Source organism: Nannobrachium achirus, assembly GCF_963921795.1.
Source record: "Nannobrachium achirus genome assembly, chromosome: 13".
Lineage (NCBI taxonomy): Eukaryota > Metazoa > Chordata > Actinopteri > Myctophiformes > Myctophidae > Nannobrachium > Nannobrachium achirus.
In genome coordinates this window covers 9,519,681-9,537,264 of record NC_137833.1, presented here as the reverse complement: position 1 = coordinate 9,537,264, position 17,584 = coordinate 9,519,681, and the positions used below count along the sequence as shown (strand labels likewise).

Sequence of the window (17,584 nt, the reverse complement as noted above, 5' to 3'; positions counted from 1 at the left end):
GTTTGGAAGGCAGATTAGCCTACTGAGTGGCGGTGCTGCTGAAAATGTACGTTAGTCTGCTTTTTAAACACTTTAAGGGCATGGCCACACCAACGTTTAATTCTACCTATCAGGGCGGATTCTGACAATCTAGAGATCAGCAAATGGTAAATGGTGCATTTATAGAGCACTTTTTATCCAAAGCACTTTTCTTTTAATCCAAAGCACTTTACATAGATTGTGCATTACATTTTACCCATTCACACACACATTCATACAGTGATGGCGGAGGAAACCATGCAAGGCACCAACCTGCTCACCGGGAGCAACTAGAGGTTCAGAGTCTTGCTCAAGTACACTTCCACACTCTGAGGGAGCCTAGGATCAAGTAGGCCGTTGATTTACGGAAAAAAACGGTTGGAGGTGGTTGACAGCAGGGACGTGCAGAGAATGTTAGAGAGGCAGGGGCTGACATTTCTGAAAGGACCTTTTGATGAAAATATCGAAAATAGCAGACCTCCAAGCTCACAACGCGCCGCGACGCCGGCTATTTTCGGTGCTTGATACCACACTAAAAAGACAATACTGTGGCATATGGCATGGATTTCTACACAGAGAGGGATATTCTTTCAGCATAAGATGCTGCTGCATTCAAGTTCAGGAGAGTTTGGTCAAGGCAATTCTCTTGAATGCTGCCTTCAGGTATATGACATCGAATGACATCGAATAAGGGCGTTTGCATTTCTTTCACCATAGTAAAAACTGCATTTGTGGTCTGGAGAAGGCACTTTTTAACAGACGGATAAAAGGGCAGGGGCTCAAGCCCCCTTTGATATCTATGTGCACGTGCCTGAGTCTCATAATCCCAGTATTGATTGATTGATTGATTATTTGATTAGACAAAAATGGAGAACAGTACAATTATAGTCAATACAATTGAAAGGTAGTACAGTACAAGTACAGTTAAACACCCTGCCTAAAAGGAACATCTCAAATAAGACCTTTTACGGTCTTTTTTTTTACGTTGAAAGCCCTCTGTATTTAATTCATGGACATGAACACTATCTCCTGTTAAGCAGGGCTTTTTTTCCACACAATTATAACATGGGTTTGAATCCCGGATTAGAATCCTGTTCAGTTGCAATATATACAATAATACCTCTCACCACCGTTGCACATACAACTGCACAAGGACTGCAGTTTAAAATCCACCCACCTATCATCGGGTTATATATATATATAGAGAGAGAGAGAGATGTGAAAATTGAGTTCAATCATTTCTATGCAGCTTAACTTTGTCAAAGGGTTGGTCACAAAGCAGTTCAGATAAATTAAACCTCCATGTGGCCTTAACTGACAGCTCAGTGATGTTTGTCTCGGCGAGGAGGTCGCCGCCAAAGTACACATAATGACGCCACGCAGTCACTGCTTAGTATAACCATGGCAACCTAATCACTGCAATCACTGTCGTTTATGCCAATTTACACCCCATGTTAGCACAAGTCTTACAAATCCTGACACAGTAACTGCTGATTGCTCTGCGTGTGCTGTGCTGTACGTGTGTGTGTGTGTGTGTGTGTGTGTGTGTGTGTGTGTGTGTGTGTGTGTGTGTGTGTGTGTGTGTGTGTGTGTGTGTGTGTGTGTGTGTGTGTGTGTGTGTGTGTGTGTGTGTGTGTGTGTGTGTGTGCGCATGCTTTGGTGCAACAGAAGGCTACTTAACTTTTATACAACTGTACTACACAACTGATATACGTGTGTGCATGTGTGGTAAGTGGAAAATGGTGCATTTATATAGCGCCTTTATCCAAGGCGCTTTACATAGATTGTGCATTACATTCACCCATTCACACACACATTCATACATCGACGGCAAAGGAAACCATGCAAGGCACCAACCTGCTCATTGGGAGCAACTAGGGGTTCAGAGTCTTGCTCAAGGACACTTTGACACAAACTCTGGCCTGGGGGGGAGCCCGGAATCGAACTGGGAACCTTCCGGTTGCCAAGCAAACGGCCTCTCTACCCCTGAGCCACTGCCCTGTGTGTGTTTTCTGTTCGGTATTTATTTGTGTCCGTGTGCTTAATTATGGATTATTATGTGTGCGGAAATGCAAAATGCATGCCCCTATTTATCATGTGCATGGTCCCTCCGCATACCGTGTGTGTGTGTGTGTGTGTGTGTGTGTGTGTGTGTGTGTGTGTGTGTTCGCGTGCGCGCGTGTGTGCGTGTATTTCATGTTTCTCATGTGTGGTCAGCCGCCCTTCCTTCCGCATGTACTGTAAGTGTGCATGTGCGTGCCTGCCTTTGTTTGCGTGTGTGCATGCTTGCGTGCCCAAGTGCGAGCGCATAAAAAGTGTGTGTGTGTGTGTGTGTGTGTGTGTTTCTTCTGGTGTGTGGTCAGTGGTGTGCGTTCTCAGTGTCAGTCGTGTAGTCACTCTGGCTACAGGGATCTCGTGGCTGCGGTGCATTTACCGGCATCGTGCCCCCCCCTCCCCTCCCCAGCCACCTCTTTAATTACCCTGGCCTATTGATCCTCCCTGGGACGCCGTGCTCTCTCTCTGCTGCTGCACACCAGTTAAACCGCGTCGACCGGGAAACGCAAAATATGTGTCACGTTGGATTTTAACGAACCGCTTTAACCATTAATTTTATGCTTTAACCGTTGAAAAATAGCAGATATACAAGCTCACAGCGCGGCACCGAGTGCCGCGCTGCGAGCTTGTAGATCTGCTATTTTTGAAAAAAATGAATCTATGAATAGTCTATGAATATGTTTGACCCGGTTATGTTTGACCACCCGGTTCTATGAATGTCTTCTAAATCCTTCTTCCAAATCAAGTGGTTCTCAAACTTTTTCATGTCAGTGTGGACCCCCGAAATTACATGTATTTGGCCGCGGGGCCCCCCGATCTCAAAATATGTTGTTCCAGGGACCCCCCCAGAAGCAAATATTTGAGTTACAAATGTTAAAAAGATTATATAGGCCTATTCAAAGAATTTTTCAAAAATAGCAGATCTACATGCTCGCAGCGCGGCACTCAGTGCCGCGCTGTGAGCTTGTAGATCTGCTATTTTTGAAAAAAATCGTGAACAGTATTTTTGTGCAAAGTCTATGAATATGTTTGACCACCCGGTTCTATGAATGTCTTCTAAATCCTTCTTCTTAAATCAAGTGGTTCTCAAACTTTTTCGTGTCAGTGTGGACCCCCGAGATTACTATGTATTTGGCCGCGGGGCCCCCCGATCTCAAAATATGTTGTTCCAGGGACCCCCCCAGAAGCAAATATTTGAGTTACAAATGTTAAAAAGATTATATAGGCCTATTCAAAGAATTTTTCAAAAATAGCAGATCTACATGCTCGCAGCGCGGCACTCAGTGCCGCGCTGTGAGCTTGTAGATCTGCTATTTTTCAATAGTTAAAGCATAACATAATTGTAGGCCTAAATGGATTAATGACTGATTATTCCCCCCTCCCCCCGGGGAGCGGGCAGGGGAGCAGGCAGCCGGCACGGGGGGACGGTATCGCTGGTAGAGGAAAAAACATACTCTGAGTGGTGGTGACATTATTTTACTTAAGCGAAAGTATCAGTACCGCACTGTATAAATACTGTACTATTACAAGTACAAGTCCAGTAAAAAATTGGAAATAATACAGTAAAGTAAAAAAAAAAAATACTAAAAATTATTAAAGTACAGTAAATGTAATTAGTTGCTTTCCACCACTGCCGATGGGTAGAAATATACTCAGCTATAAGTAAAAATAAGAAGTCCTGTGTTTTTTATTCACTTGGGAAAAAGTATTTGCTGATCAAAATATGCTTCAAGTATCAAAAGTGAAATTACAAAACATTAAAAAAATAACACAACTCAAAAACAGCCGCTCTATATAAACTTGACATGTTTGAGCTTGTACCGCTGTTTTTGAATAGTATAAAAAGTATGGAAGTATAAAATAGTAATATAATATTATGTTTGGCAATACTGTAATTATCAAAACTAAGTAGTAACTGTATAGCTGTCAAATAGTACAGTATTTGCCTCTGTGGTGTTGTGAAGTAGAAGTAAAATAATTGAAAACTGGAAATGGAAACAGGAATGTAAAGTAAAAAAAGAAACACAAAAAACTCAGTACTTGAGTACAGGGGCGTCACAAGGGGGGGAAAGTGGGACTGAGTTACTAGGGCCCAAGGTGGAGGGGGGCCTTAATTATTTTATACTTTAGCTATTGAAAAATAGCAGATATACAAGCTCACAGCGCGGCACCAAGTGCCGCACTGAGAGCTTGTAGATCTGCTATTTTTGGGGAAAAAAAAAAAAATGTGTGTAAATCTTTGAATATATGTATTTTTTTAAGCGGACATCAATTTTTGATTCTGGGGGGGGGGGGGGGGGGGTCCCTGGAACTAAGTATTTTGAGATGGGGGTCCGTGGCCAAATACATATCATTTTGGGGGAAAAGATTTGAGCACCACGAAATATTCAAAGACTTCATGATTTTTCTAAAATAGCAGATCTACAAGCTCGCAGCGCGCTGTGAGCTTGTATATCTGCTATTTTTCAATAGTTAAAGCACAAAATGTGAGTGAATCCTTGTACCCAGGGCCCAGAATTCGGTGCGACACCCCTGCTTGAGTACAGTAGTTACTTTTCTCCCGTGCCAGTTAATGACAGATTATTGCACTCCTCCCCTGGGGAGCACTGGGGCTGTCCCACAGCTCTGGACCCCTGCATGCTCTGGACTGTGTTCACACTCCCTCCCTCCACCTGCAGCTCAGCTGATAGCAGACCTGCTGGGTCAAACTGTATTTGTGATTAATACTTTGTTTGCTTTTTCTTTCCCCCTCCTATACCGCTTTTACAGTCTCAGAGGGGTGGAACTGGGCTCACAGAGAGAGAGAGAGAGAGAGGAGAGATTGTTTATTTGTTTATTTTTATTTATATTTCATGCCTTTTGGGAATCTGAAGGTTGTCGGTTCGACTCTGGGCTTGCTCAGTCTATGTGTTATTGTCCCTGAGCAAGTGACACTGTGCCCCTTAAGGGGAACACACACTGGACGCGGAGGCGGCGCGGAGGCAGCGCGGCGCGTCAAAAAATACGACCACATTATTTTCAATGAACTAACCCACACCGGCGGCGTTGGGGTTACCGCAGGGCACTTCACATGCGTCAATACCACAATGCGACGCTGCGCAGACACCCGCGTCCAGTGTGTGCTCCCCTTAAGGGTGCACTCATCACCATGTGCCACCAGAGCAGCCATCTGCTGGATAATTTCCCCTCCAATGGGGACAAGTAAATACCCCCTCTATTCTTTTTTATTTTCTTTTTAACTTTGTCTTTATTTTAGATTGCACCAGTATAAACAAGCACAACAAGACATAACCAATATCAATCACAAATCCATACAAATCAAAACCAAATATAAAACAAATTAAACAATACACATTTTTTTCCTTTTTTTTTTTTCTACATCTCTTTTTTTAACTTATATAATAACCATTTTTCACATCTTTTATTGAAGAGTTCTTCTTTTATTTTCAACTTGAAAGTTAAATGTTCCATGTCCTGAATATTGTCCAATATTGTCCTCCACTGTTTATAGTCCGGAATGTCAGTCTTGAGCCAGTTCCTAGTAATTGCCTTTTTCGCAGTAACCAGAAGGATCTTAGTCAAATATCGGTCCTCTTACTCCCTCTATTCTTGTTGTTGTTGTTTTTTTTCTCTACAATTTTTGTAACCAATTTTGCCGGTGTCAATTGTAATCCCTCAGCCAACCCAGGGAGAGCAACAGACTGACCTCATGCTTCCTTCTATTAGGGTTGTTCGATTAATCGATTTTTAATCGTAACCCGTTTTTTTTCCTTTGGACGATTTAAAAAAATGGAAATCGTAAAATCGATTTTCACTTTAATTAGGGAAATTCGTACTCATTGGAGCCTTGCACGCGCAAAAAGTACACAGCCCCGTCCTCCTAAAGCAGGACGACAAGGTCCGACACCAAATTAATACTACTTTCTATCTGATGTGTAATTTCTTTGATGCGCGTTTAGCGCACGTCAGACTGAGCAGAGTTCACCACCGCACTGCGCTCACTCGCGATGGTTCAAGCAGCAAACAGAACAAAACGCTGCTGAGCTGGTAAACTTACTTACTTGTTGTAGTTTGAAAGAAGCTTATTAATTCTGTGTTACCCACCTACTGACTGTAGTCTACTCCTACTGTCCCTGTCACTGTGTTAATTTTGCGTCGGGAAGCGAAGCGCTTCGCCTCCGTTTACAATCAGTCAACATCTCCGTGCATGAGTGGTGCAGGGCAGGGGCGTAGCCAGGAATTACATTTTGGTAGGCGAAATGCCTACCAAAATGCCTCACCAGCCTCCAAGAGCTGGCTTGTTTTGGCTGTTTTGTCACTCACTATTGATAATGAAACACTAAGGACGCTAAGTTGTATGTGATTGTTGCACAACTAAAGTTATTATTATTAATACCCTTATTGTTTTATTGCATTTTGCTATTTGGCTATATAAAAAAAATCAAAAAATGAAACAATAATGAAAAAAAAAAAAAATCATTTCCTTGCATTTTTTAAATGAAAACAAAATAGTTGAAACAATGTATTATTCTTTTAACAAAAAATCAAAATCGAAATCGAAAATCGGGATTTCAGAGAAAATAATCGAGATTTTATTTTTTGGCCATATCGAACAACCCTACCTTCTATGCATGAGGAGTCCAAGCTGGAGTACCGTATACTTCCAAATACTCAGCCAGGCCAGGGGGCAAATAGCCGCCGGGCACCAGATACCCGCCAGGTGTATGACGCGCCATTCAAATGGACATAAATACGCATCGCAAATAGCCGCCCGCTTCTTTTAAACACCAGGGGGTTCAAATAGATTTTGCGAATTAAATACCCCGGCTACTATTAGGGAAAATACGGTAACCCCAAAATCCCCAAAAAAGTCTTTGAGTTCAATGGACTTTTTCTGTCCCTTTTCCGATTAGTGAATACTAGTAAGACGCCTCAGGGTGACATGCGACCTTGCCCTTCTTGGCCATCTGGCCAGTGATGTATATCGGACCAGTTACCCATATATGGAGACCCCTGCATGATAGACAACAATGTTATGTCAAAGCATTCCCATATTTGGTAATATATGTCCTTAATATTGATGACATTGGGACGGGGATCTCCATATATGGGCATAAAACTTATGTTAATTAGTAAAGCCAAGCAGGGCCTTGGCAGGTTAGGGCCCGGGTTTGATGCATGGGGAGCCACATAGATATGGGCCATGTCTTGGCCATCTGGCCTGTGATATATATATCGATGACATCAGGGATCTTCATATACTGTATGTGCTTAAAAGGGATTCTGGGGAATACCCATATATGGACTTTTACATAGGTGATGTCACCTGTGATATCACCTGTGATGTCACAGTGACAAGGGAACCAACCCATAGACCAGGGGTCTTCAACGTTTTCAGGCCGGGGAACCCCAAACTGATGGGGAGATGGAGCAGGGACCCCCTACCACCTCGTAGGGTGGGGGGGTCGGGGCTACGACATATTTTTTATTTTAAACATGTACAAGTTAAAGCGAGCAGGGTGGGCCGTACCACTACCATTTCTAAACATACTACTTATTAACTGAGAACCAATGTCTATAATATCAACAATCTGTCAATTGCATAGTAATCATGTATTCAAGCTATTCAAAATGGATAGAATCATGATTTATTTTTTGGCAAAAAAAAAGAAAAAAAAAACATTTTATTTTTTATTTTCTTTAAAGCAATAATTTCGCGGACCCCCTGAAGTACCTCCGCGGACCCCCTAGGGGTCGCGGACCCCCTGTTGAAGACCCCTGCCATAGACTGTAAAAATGTGTACTCACTGACTGACTGACACAGACAGACGGAGACAAGCTGCAACATTTCTCATGGTAAACTGCGACCTTCGGTCGCAATCATGAATTTGAGGATTGGTCCAGCTTCACGTGGCATCACAATACAAGCAACCATACTTGCGATTTCCCATAATTGCATCTCTCTAGTTCTTATCGTCATCACTGAGTGACGTCCGTCGTTCTCACGCACGTTTTTGAGCGGTGGTAAACCGCTCCTATACGTGGCTGTGCGTGTGTCTGTAGCCTTTTTCCTCAGCGTTTTGCCATAGTAAAATGTGTGTACCTAGCATCATGTTTGTCTAGTGATGTCATATGTCGTATGTCTGTAGCCTTTTTCCTCAGCGTTTTGCCATAGCAAAACGTGTGTGTGTAGCATACCCTGTACATCCTAGACTCAAATCCTAGTCTGAAGACATTATGCAAGCACGACCACCGCTCACTTCACATTGGGTGTGATTTTTTATGTACTGGAGGCTTTACCTCAGAGAGAGAGACAAACAGATGAATAATTCACAAGGGGAAAGGGAGAGTGCGATGGGAAGAAGACGGGAGGTGAGGATGACAGGCCGTGAAGTGAGAAGATGAAGAGTGGGATTGACAGAGCCGGAGGTGGCGGGCCAGAAGTTTCCAAGCAGGCACTTATAGCGCGTGATTGATTTGTTCCTGATAATCAGCTCCCGCGGCTTTGATACCCTGACACCTCCATATTGCCTGCCTGCATGCCTGCCTCCGCCACACACACACACACACACACACACACACACGCACACACGTACACGTACACGTACACGGACACGTACACGTACACACACACACACAGGCGCGCGCCCACGAAGGCCGAAAATACACTCGTCGCTCAGCCTGCATCTTCAAAAACACAAGAAGCTCACGCGGTTCAAATTATGTCCCGACTACCCTCATTATGCCTGACGTGTTCTTGGTTGCGCACCATGGTCGCGAGCAGGAAATAGCTGATCTACAAGCTCATAACGCGTCGCACCGCAACACGTCGTGAGCTTTTAGATCGGCCGTTTCCCCCGTGCGCCACGGCGCAGCGCAGAGGTATAAATCAGGCTTCGCCGTTCAGCACAGGAGCCCCCTCTGCTCTGCCTCAGCAAACTGTCACCCATTTGCCGCTCTTGATGAGCCATAGCACCCAAATCGTCTCCTAAAATGAGAATACAGCAGAGCGATAAACGAGGCGGATTAGAGGATCCCCGCTTCTTTTTTCCCGTTAATGAGAGCTGATGACGGGGCCCTGCGGGACCGTTACCCCGACGCTAGGGAAGCAGGACGGGAGGAGGAGATGGAGCTGCTTGGAGGTGACGGCCTACCCTACGCCAGTGGTTCTCAACCTGTGGGTCGGGACCCCCAGGGGGGGTCCCCAAATTATTTTGGGGGGTCGCCAGATGATTATATTAACTCATTTGATGCCCACGTGGTGTCAACGCGTCAAGCTCTTTGATGTCTACGTGTGCCCATCGTCGCGTTTGGCGCGTAGTACAGTAAACTATAATGTACTGTAGCTACTGTACTTGGCTACCGCGGTGATGAAACAAACTCCTTTTCCCAAAATGCAGCGCGAAATCACGTGACCAGGAAGTGCTGTCTGCCTCGTTCACTGCCCTGTAAAGCTGCTGCACAAACATGCAGTTTTCTCCGGATCTATCTTTTCTTTTTTTTCTTTTCATGTTCAAAACGGCCTTCTCTACCGGCCGTCACACAAACGCTGTGGCGCAGGATTGTTAAAAACCGGTCCTGACTGAAAGAAAAGATTTTCGCGAAATAAACAGGAACATGCTTGGATTACATTTACTCTGATTACTTTTTTCGCCAGGACCTCGAAGGTAGGCAAAATGGCGGGTTGCCATGGGCACCAGCAAATTAACCCTTGCATTCATCGTCGGCACCCGCTGTGTTAATGTGCAGCAGTGTAATCTCACTCTACAGTAAACAAACCAACATAAAGTTTAAGTGTATAGAGGGGTATCTACACATTTCTAAAGTGACAATTTAAGGACTTTTTAATACCTCTACAATGACAAATTAAACATTGGCCAAATTGAGAAATATTAGAGGCAGAAATTGTGAAAATAGCTGATCTACATGCTCACAACGCCTCGCAACACTGCTATTTTCACAATAGAACCATACTGTAGTATACAAAATGTAATGCCTCAACTCTCAGTGCTCGTCAGGGCGGGGGGTCCCCAGTTAAAATATGCTTAGTTGGGGGGTCGCGGCCTGAACAGGTTGAGAACCACTGCCCTACACTGCTGCATTAGTGGCTTTCGGTAGGGTGTTCCACAAGTTAATGGTGTAGCAGGAGAACGAATTTGAACCTTTTTTAGAGTCGAATCTGGGTTGAATGTGATTTGTGGAGCTGCCTCTGGTGTTGTAGTTGTGGGCGTCCTTGACATTTAGGAAGTAGTTTGTCAGGTACATGGGTATCTTGGTGGTGTAGTGTATTTTGTACACCAGGCCCATTGCAACATGCTGTACTCTGTCAGCTACTGTGAGCCACCCCACGCTTATGTGGTGATAAGCGGTAAGGTGAGCCCGAGAAGGAAGGCCAAGCAGGACCCTAATCAGCTTTGATTCTAAGGCATTTGGGGCATCGCGATACCATACATGGACTCCATAGTCAAGGAGAGGCAGAATGAGTGCACATAGAGTCTTCCGTGTATTGCTAGAGAGCAGTGGTGGCTGAGTGGTTAGTGTCCACACCTAGGACTCCGGAGGCCCCAGAGGTCGCATGTACGATTCCCCACTCCAGCTACCACTGTTCCCCTTGCGCTCCTTGTGGGCATCACTGGGTTGAGTTCAGCTGGGTTAAAGCTGATAAAAAAAAAAGCAGCTGGGTTGGGCTGCGATATCTGAATTTCCCCTGCGGGAGGAGTAGGTATTCATTTTTCGCCAGGACCTCGAAGGTACACACAGAGAAATAAGGGTACGTTTCTGTACCCTAAAAGGTCCATTTGTCATAACAGTACCCTGTGATTGGTAGAAGGTACTTAAATGGCCCTTATGGTGACAACTGTGGACCTTTATTGCATTTTAAAAGGTACAAAATCATTGTTGGCCACTTAAGGTACATATTTGTACCCTTTTGACCAGGAGGAGGAGCTACTGTTTATGGGGGGAAATGCAACAGTCAGATGTAGTTTGTGAGGGAAAAGACAGTGAGAGATTTATCTTTTGCTTAGAGAGCAAACATGTTTAGCCTACTGTACCTTGAGATTAGTCATAAAATGTACTCATTGGAGTAAGAAGCACTTACAACTAGAAGTTATTCTGACTGTGACTCAACATGCCAGCTAACTACTTGCTGGACTGGAGTCTGGAGCCAAGAGCTACATGGCTGACATGGAACATTTGAATTATCTATTTTTTCTCAAAGTCCTGTGAAATCTGAAAGGTGTGGAAGACTGCAAGGCAAAGGTGAGAAAAACTCTGTGTTTTATTTTCTTCCAAATTGGTCAAAACTTTAATCTCAAGTGCTGTTTAGTGCTAACTGTTTGAAAGGTCAGCTGCTAGCAGCTTATGTTATCAGGTTAGAGTTAGCAGGTTGGAATGAATAACTAACTAAATGTAAGGGCATCTTGGCATACATTTGACATTATCCCAAAGAGTGAATAATTAGTTGTACACTAAAAAAGGTGGTTCACATAAATGAATTAACTTAAAAGTATAGCATTTCCTTGTTAAATGTAGTGGAGGGTAAGTATAAAGTAGCCACTCAGACATGTACAGACATGTTCTTTTAGAGTTGCACAGATCAATAAGGTACAATGTTGCCACGCAGGGTACATAAATGTTCCTTTAAAGGTGTGAAGGTACAAAACCAATACTGGCTGGTTAATGTGTTTGTTATTTTGTCATTATCTTTACCAGGGCTTGTGCAAGGAAGCAGGAGGAGAAGCAGGAGATTCTTGGATGACTTGAATGGAATGCTGCACTACATATGCATAGATTGTTTATGTACTTTCAAAACCAAAGGTATATTTTATGCTCTCAAAATATTTTCTCAGTTATTCAACTAATCCATTTTAAGCAGTGTATCCACCCCTATTTGTGTGACATCCTGTTTTGCTTCTTTTATACCATCTTTCCTTCTACCCAGGTGGGTCATTGGATGATAATGCCAGAGCCCTGTTTTGGATGTACTGCTCCAGAGCACATCTAGATATAAATGCACAAAAAGGCGGTGGCACTACGAGACCTGCTCTGAAGACCTGTCAGGTAAATAAACATTTCAAGCAGCAGGGAAAACACTTGTCCCTCATTGCCATTCAGGGATATTTCTTAATGTTTATTTGTTAATGTGCTTAAATCTAGAGAAAATATCTGGAGATTCACACCACTGGAGTCCATGTGGTATATGCCAGAAAACCAGTATTCAGCACTGCAAAGTACAGTCAAGTCAAGTTGGAGGATTAAGATGGCCTTCCAGACATCCCAACTGTGTTTACAGGTGACTTTATCCACTCTACATTGCATGTACTCAAAATTGGAAGTATTTATTGGATATTTGTAAAGTTAAAATTGTTCTGCTTGCTAAGAGCCAGACTGTCTGGTATAGATACTGTTCTGTTCCTCATGGATGTGCTGTTTTGAACTTCAAAGTGCACACTATTTATGCCTGTATAACATTTGTTTGTATTCTTAAGTAATTACTAGGTAAGAGTGACTTAATATTGGGTCTGATTGTATTTGTATTCCTTACAGTAACACAAGGCTGCAGCACATTACAAACTGCTATTCAAGGATCAAGCCTGCTTCACACTGGAATTAATTTAAAGGTAACTTTAGGCTTGAAGGCAGAAAGATAAAGTTAGCATTTGTGTGAATTAACTTCTGACTTGTTTAGGATTTATGTTTGAGCATAAATATGTGCAAAAAATAAATAAATAATGTTTTTTTTTTGTATTTTAAGATTTAGAACAATCCATTCACTACTTATACTTGTTCTTTGTTCCCTGCCAGATTGTCATGTTGCTGCATTCCAGCCATCAGTTCCTCATGGATACTTACTGCTTCAGACCTTCTGCATTGGACTTTTGGCATCAATCCAACTGCTCCTTAACTTGTTTGCCTTTCTGTGAGTTGTCTCATTTGTTCAAAGAAGGAATTACTTTTTTATGTGCGCTTTTAGAAATGTAAATATATTATTCTTTATTTTCATTCTATACTACAGTGAATGGATAACTTGTTGGAGGGTGTGACCTCATGTTTTTTTTTTACAGTTTTAATAAATGTTTTATTGCAGATCTGACTGGGTTTTATTTTGTGTTTGAAGAAGATCTACATGTTGCTTTTTACAACCTGTAAAAAGGTTTCCAAGAAGGTACAAGATTTTCACTGGGGGTACAGAAATGGTTTAGAGGTACAAACAAGAAGGTACAATGTTGTCACTATAGGGGTACATAGATTATTTAGAGGTAAAAACAAGAAGGTACAATATTGTCACTCGGGGTACAGAAATGGTCCTTATAAGGTACAAACAAGAAGGTACAATAATGTACCAGTGTTAAAGGTACAATTCTGTACCCAGCGAGGGTACGCCCCCAGCGACGAAGCCTTTGTACCTTTTAAGGTACAAAACCGGCCCTTTATTTCTCTGTGTGTAGGCAAAATGGTGGGTTGCCATGGGCACCAGCAAATTAACCCTTGCATTCATCGTCGGCACCCGCTGTGTTAATGTGCAGCAGTGTATTCTCACTCTACAGTAAACAAAACCAACATAAAGTTTAAGTGTATAGAGGGGTATCTACACATTTCTAAAGTGACAATTTAAGGACTTTTTAACTCATTTTGTGCCCCAGAAATTAACGGATTAAAATGTCCAGAGTGCCTCTCGCTGGCTCCATAAACGGCCAGTCTCTTATTTTGAAGGCCAGAAGTCCATAGCTTAAACACTTCCGGTTTGACGTCATCGCGTCATTCACAGGAAGCGGTCATCGTCCACATGGGTGTTGTGTAATGGCGGAACGGAGCTTTTCAACATGTGTTTCATAAGCGAGCATCTATTGCCATCCTTGCTTTGAAAGTGTTGTTTGGAGATAATGGACATTAAAGATGAGATTCCCCGTCTGCCTCAATGTTATGGGATTACTATTTTGTGCTCGTGGATCCGTGATGATGATAAATCAGCGAGGGAGATCATCTCGGGACCTTCCGCGCATGTACCCGGTAGGATAACCGCCGTTACAGTAATATATTACTTTTCGCGAGACATCTCGCGATTGGCACTGCGAACATCAAAGGGAATTTCGCGAGATATCTCGGGAAAGGCACTAAATGAGTTAATACCTCTACAATGACAAATTAAACATTGGCCAAATTGAGAAATATTAGAGGCAGAAATTGTGAAAATAGCTGATCTACATGCTCACAACGCCTCGCAACACGAGGCGTCGTGAGCATGTAGTTCTGCTATTTTCACAATAGAACCATAGTATACAAAATGTAATGCCTCAACTCTCAGTGCTCGTCAGGGCGGGGGGGTCCCCAGTTAAAATATGCTTAGTTGGGGGGTCGCGGCCTGAACAGGTTGAGAACCACTGCCCTACACTGCTGCATTAGTGGCTTTCGGTAGGGCGTTCCACATGTTAGTGGTGTAGCAGGAGAACGAATTTGAACCTTTTTTAGAGTCGAATCTGGGTTGAATGTGATTTGTGGAGCTGCCTCTGGTGTTGTAGTTGTGGGCGTCCTTGACATTTAGGAAGTAGTTTGTCAGGTACATGGGTATCTTGGTGGTGTAGTGTATTTTGTACACCAGGCCCATTGCAACATGCTGTACTCTGTCAGCTACTGTGAGCCACCCCACGCTTATGTGGTGATAAGCGGTAAGGTGAGCCCGAGAAGGAAGGCCAAGCAGGACCCTAATCAGCTTTGATTCTAAGGCATTTGGGGCATCGCGATACCATACATGGACTCCATAGTCAAGGAGAGGCAGAATGAGTGCACATAGAGTCTTCCGTGTATTGCTAGAGAGCAGTGGTGGCTGAGTGGTTAGTGTCCACACCTAGGACTCCGGAGGCCCCGGAGGTCGCAGGTAAGATTCCCCACTCCGGCTACCACTGCTCCCCTTCCCCCTTGCGCTCCTTGTGGGCATCACTGGGTTGAGTTCAGCTGGGTTAAAGCTGATAAAAAAAAAGCAGCTGGGTTGGGCTGCGATATCTGAATTTCCCCCGCGGGAGGAGTAGGTATTCATTATTGACCAGCGGGGCAACCCTCTGCAAGAAACACATTCGTTGGTTGACTTTTTTAGGACTAGTGGAGAAGAGATCCAGTAGAATTGAAAGACAAGTCATTTTTTGTTTGGTTGACCAGGCAGAACATTGAAACTGCACTCAGGGCTACCGATGGCAGAGAGACTGTGTACATTCTCTCTTCCAGGGGAGAAGAGGCAAACTGTAGTTCATGTATAATGGTTTTGTTACATTGAATTTGATTGATTTTGCACAGTAATGTGCTTTTCAAAGCACAAGACTAAAGGCTAAAAGGTTCTTAGTAACCTTAATTCACACACCGTTATTTTTGGCAAGCATCGCTACCATACCATGAAGTATAAATGACACCTGACAGACAACATGAAGACAAAGTCTATCCTCTATTTCTCTCTCTCTGACTCTCCGCTCTCTGCCTTTCCCTCCCTCCATCCCTCCCTTTCTTTGGCTCTCTCCTCTTCTCTCTGAGGCGTATACAGTACAAGCTTTCCCTATTCAGCAACTTCAGTTTTTTTGTTTGTTTGTTTTTCCTTTGGGGAAATAAGGCAAGGTTTATGATGAGCAGTGATCTTTGCCCATCTGTCCTCTGGAGACCTTTGCGCATGCTTCGGAAATATGAAGGGATGACTGATGAATATTTCAGATCAGAGGAAGGAGAAAGTGACATGAGAGAGAGAGAGAGAGAGAGAGAGAGAGAGAGAGAGAGAGAGAGAGATGATTCAGAACCACTGTGGTAACGTCAGAACTTGCGCTCATGAATGATAATACCTTGGTGCTTGGCACCATTGATGTGGCAAAGTGATTTTCAGTTGCACTACAAACTGATTTTAAACAATTTAGCCTTGTCTCTTAATTAATCTCACACGCTAACAATTATGTGATTATTATTCATCAATCATTGGTTAAAGCATGTCATGCTTGATTACATACGAACCCTATGCATGATTATGTTGGTACCTTCACACTAGTAAGACGCCTCAGGGCGACATGCCATCTCGCCCTAAAGGGCGAGGTCACGCCAATTCTTAGCCATCTGGCCAGTGATGTATATCGGACCAGTTACCCATATATGGAGATCCATGTACTGTATACTGTATAGTACATCCCATGTATGCCCATACATGGAGATCCCTGTCTGAACCAGCCGCACATGGGCTGTCTTCCTCCATATAGGCCTATGGGCATTCCCATATGAAGTCCTGTTAGATATGGGCTTGATATTGATGACATCAGGGATCTCCATATATGGCATGTTAGAGTGGTTCCCATGACATCACAACATACAATATATTTTATGCCCATACATGGAGATCCCTATCTGAACCAGCCACGCAGATATGTGCCATGTCTTGGCCATCTGGCCAGTGATACAGTATATATCGATGACATCAGGGATCTTCATATATGGGCATAAAAGGGATTCTGGGGAATACCCATATATGGACTTTTACATAGGTGATGTCACAGTGATGTATCAAGGGAACCAACCCATAGACTGTAACAATGTGTACACACACGGAGACAAGCTGAGACATTTCTCATGGTAAACTGCGCGAGGTCGCAACAACAACTGGCTTTAGTTTAGGGCATAACCATATAAGGAGTTCACTATTTAGCTACGCCATAGAGTGTGTTGTCTAACCTCTGTGTGTCGTCATGGCATCAGTACGCAAACGAATCCGTCAGATCCTCGGAACTCTAAAATGACGATCGTCAGCTATTGCCACCTCATACCCGGAAAAGTTTTTCCGTTCCACTTGTACTGTTTTTTTCACATGTACTGTAACATGTACAGTACTACACAAATAGTCGATCCACAAGCTCACAAGTCGTACAGTAGATCTGCTATTTTTGGCACGCGATGCCATGGTATCATACATATTGCATATAGGCTAATCATACCCACTGTACGACAGTGAAGGAGAGTAAGGGGAACCAGTACAGTGTATATATAGAGCAGCAAAGGCCTACAGTATGTAGTGCACAGTACAGTCAGGCTATGCTCCTGCTGAGCCAGACCAAATACGTTGCAATGTTCATTTGCTGACTTCACATGACGCTGCCCTCCTTTCTTTGTGTGTGCGTGTGTGTGCGTGTGTGTGTGCGTGCGTGTGTGCGTGTGTGCGTGTGTGTGTGTGTGTGTGTGCGTGTGTGTGCGTGTGTGTGTGTGTGAAACACAACTGAAGCAGCACAGAGCCACTCGGCGCGCAGCACTGGCGGAAAAAAGGGGAACATTTTGCAAACGCATGCATATGATTAATGTTCTCCTGCGCGCCATCCATCCCTGCCAGCCACCAACGTGTGCCATACATTACACCAGGAAAAACCTGGGCTTCACGACAAAGATGTAGCAGAACGTACCGTATGGGAAATATATCTTGAAGTCACGCTCTTGACAGAACGGTATTACAGTAAAGAATTAAGCAACTTCCATGATGGCTCCGATGGCGGAGTCGCAC

The 17,584-nt window shown here is 43.6% G+C and overlaps 1 long non-coding RNA gene across 1 annotated transcript; it reads left to right on the top strand.

Annotated features, from left to right (window-relative positions):
• Positions 1 to 11,071: 11,071 nt before the first annotated feature.
• On the top strand, positions 11,072 to 12,679 carry LOC308296938. The gene is made up of 5 exons (XR_013962649.1): positions 11,072 to 11,334; positions 11,788 to 11,892; positions 12,017 to 12,135; positions 12,232 to 12,367; positions 12,622 to 12,679. It is a non-coding gene; the product is annotated as an uncharacterized lncRNA (long non-coding RNA).
• Positions 12,680 to 17,584: the final 4,905 nt, after the last annotated feature.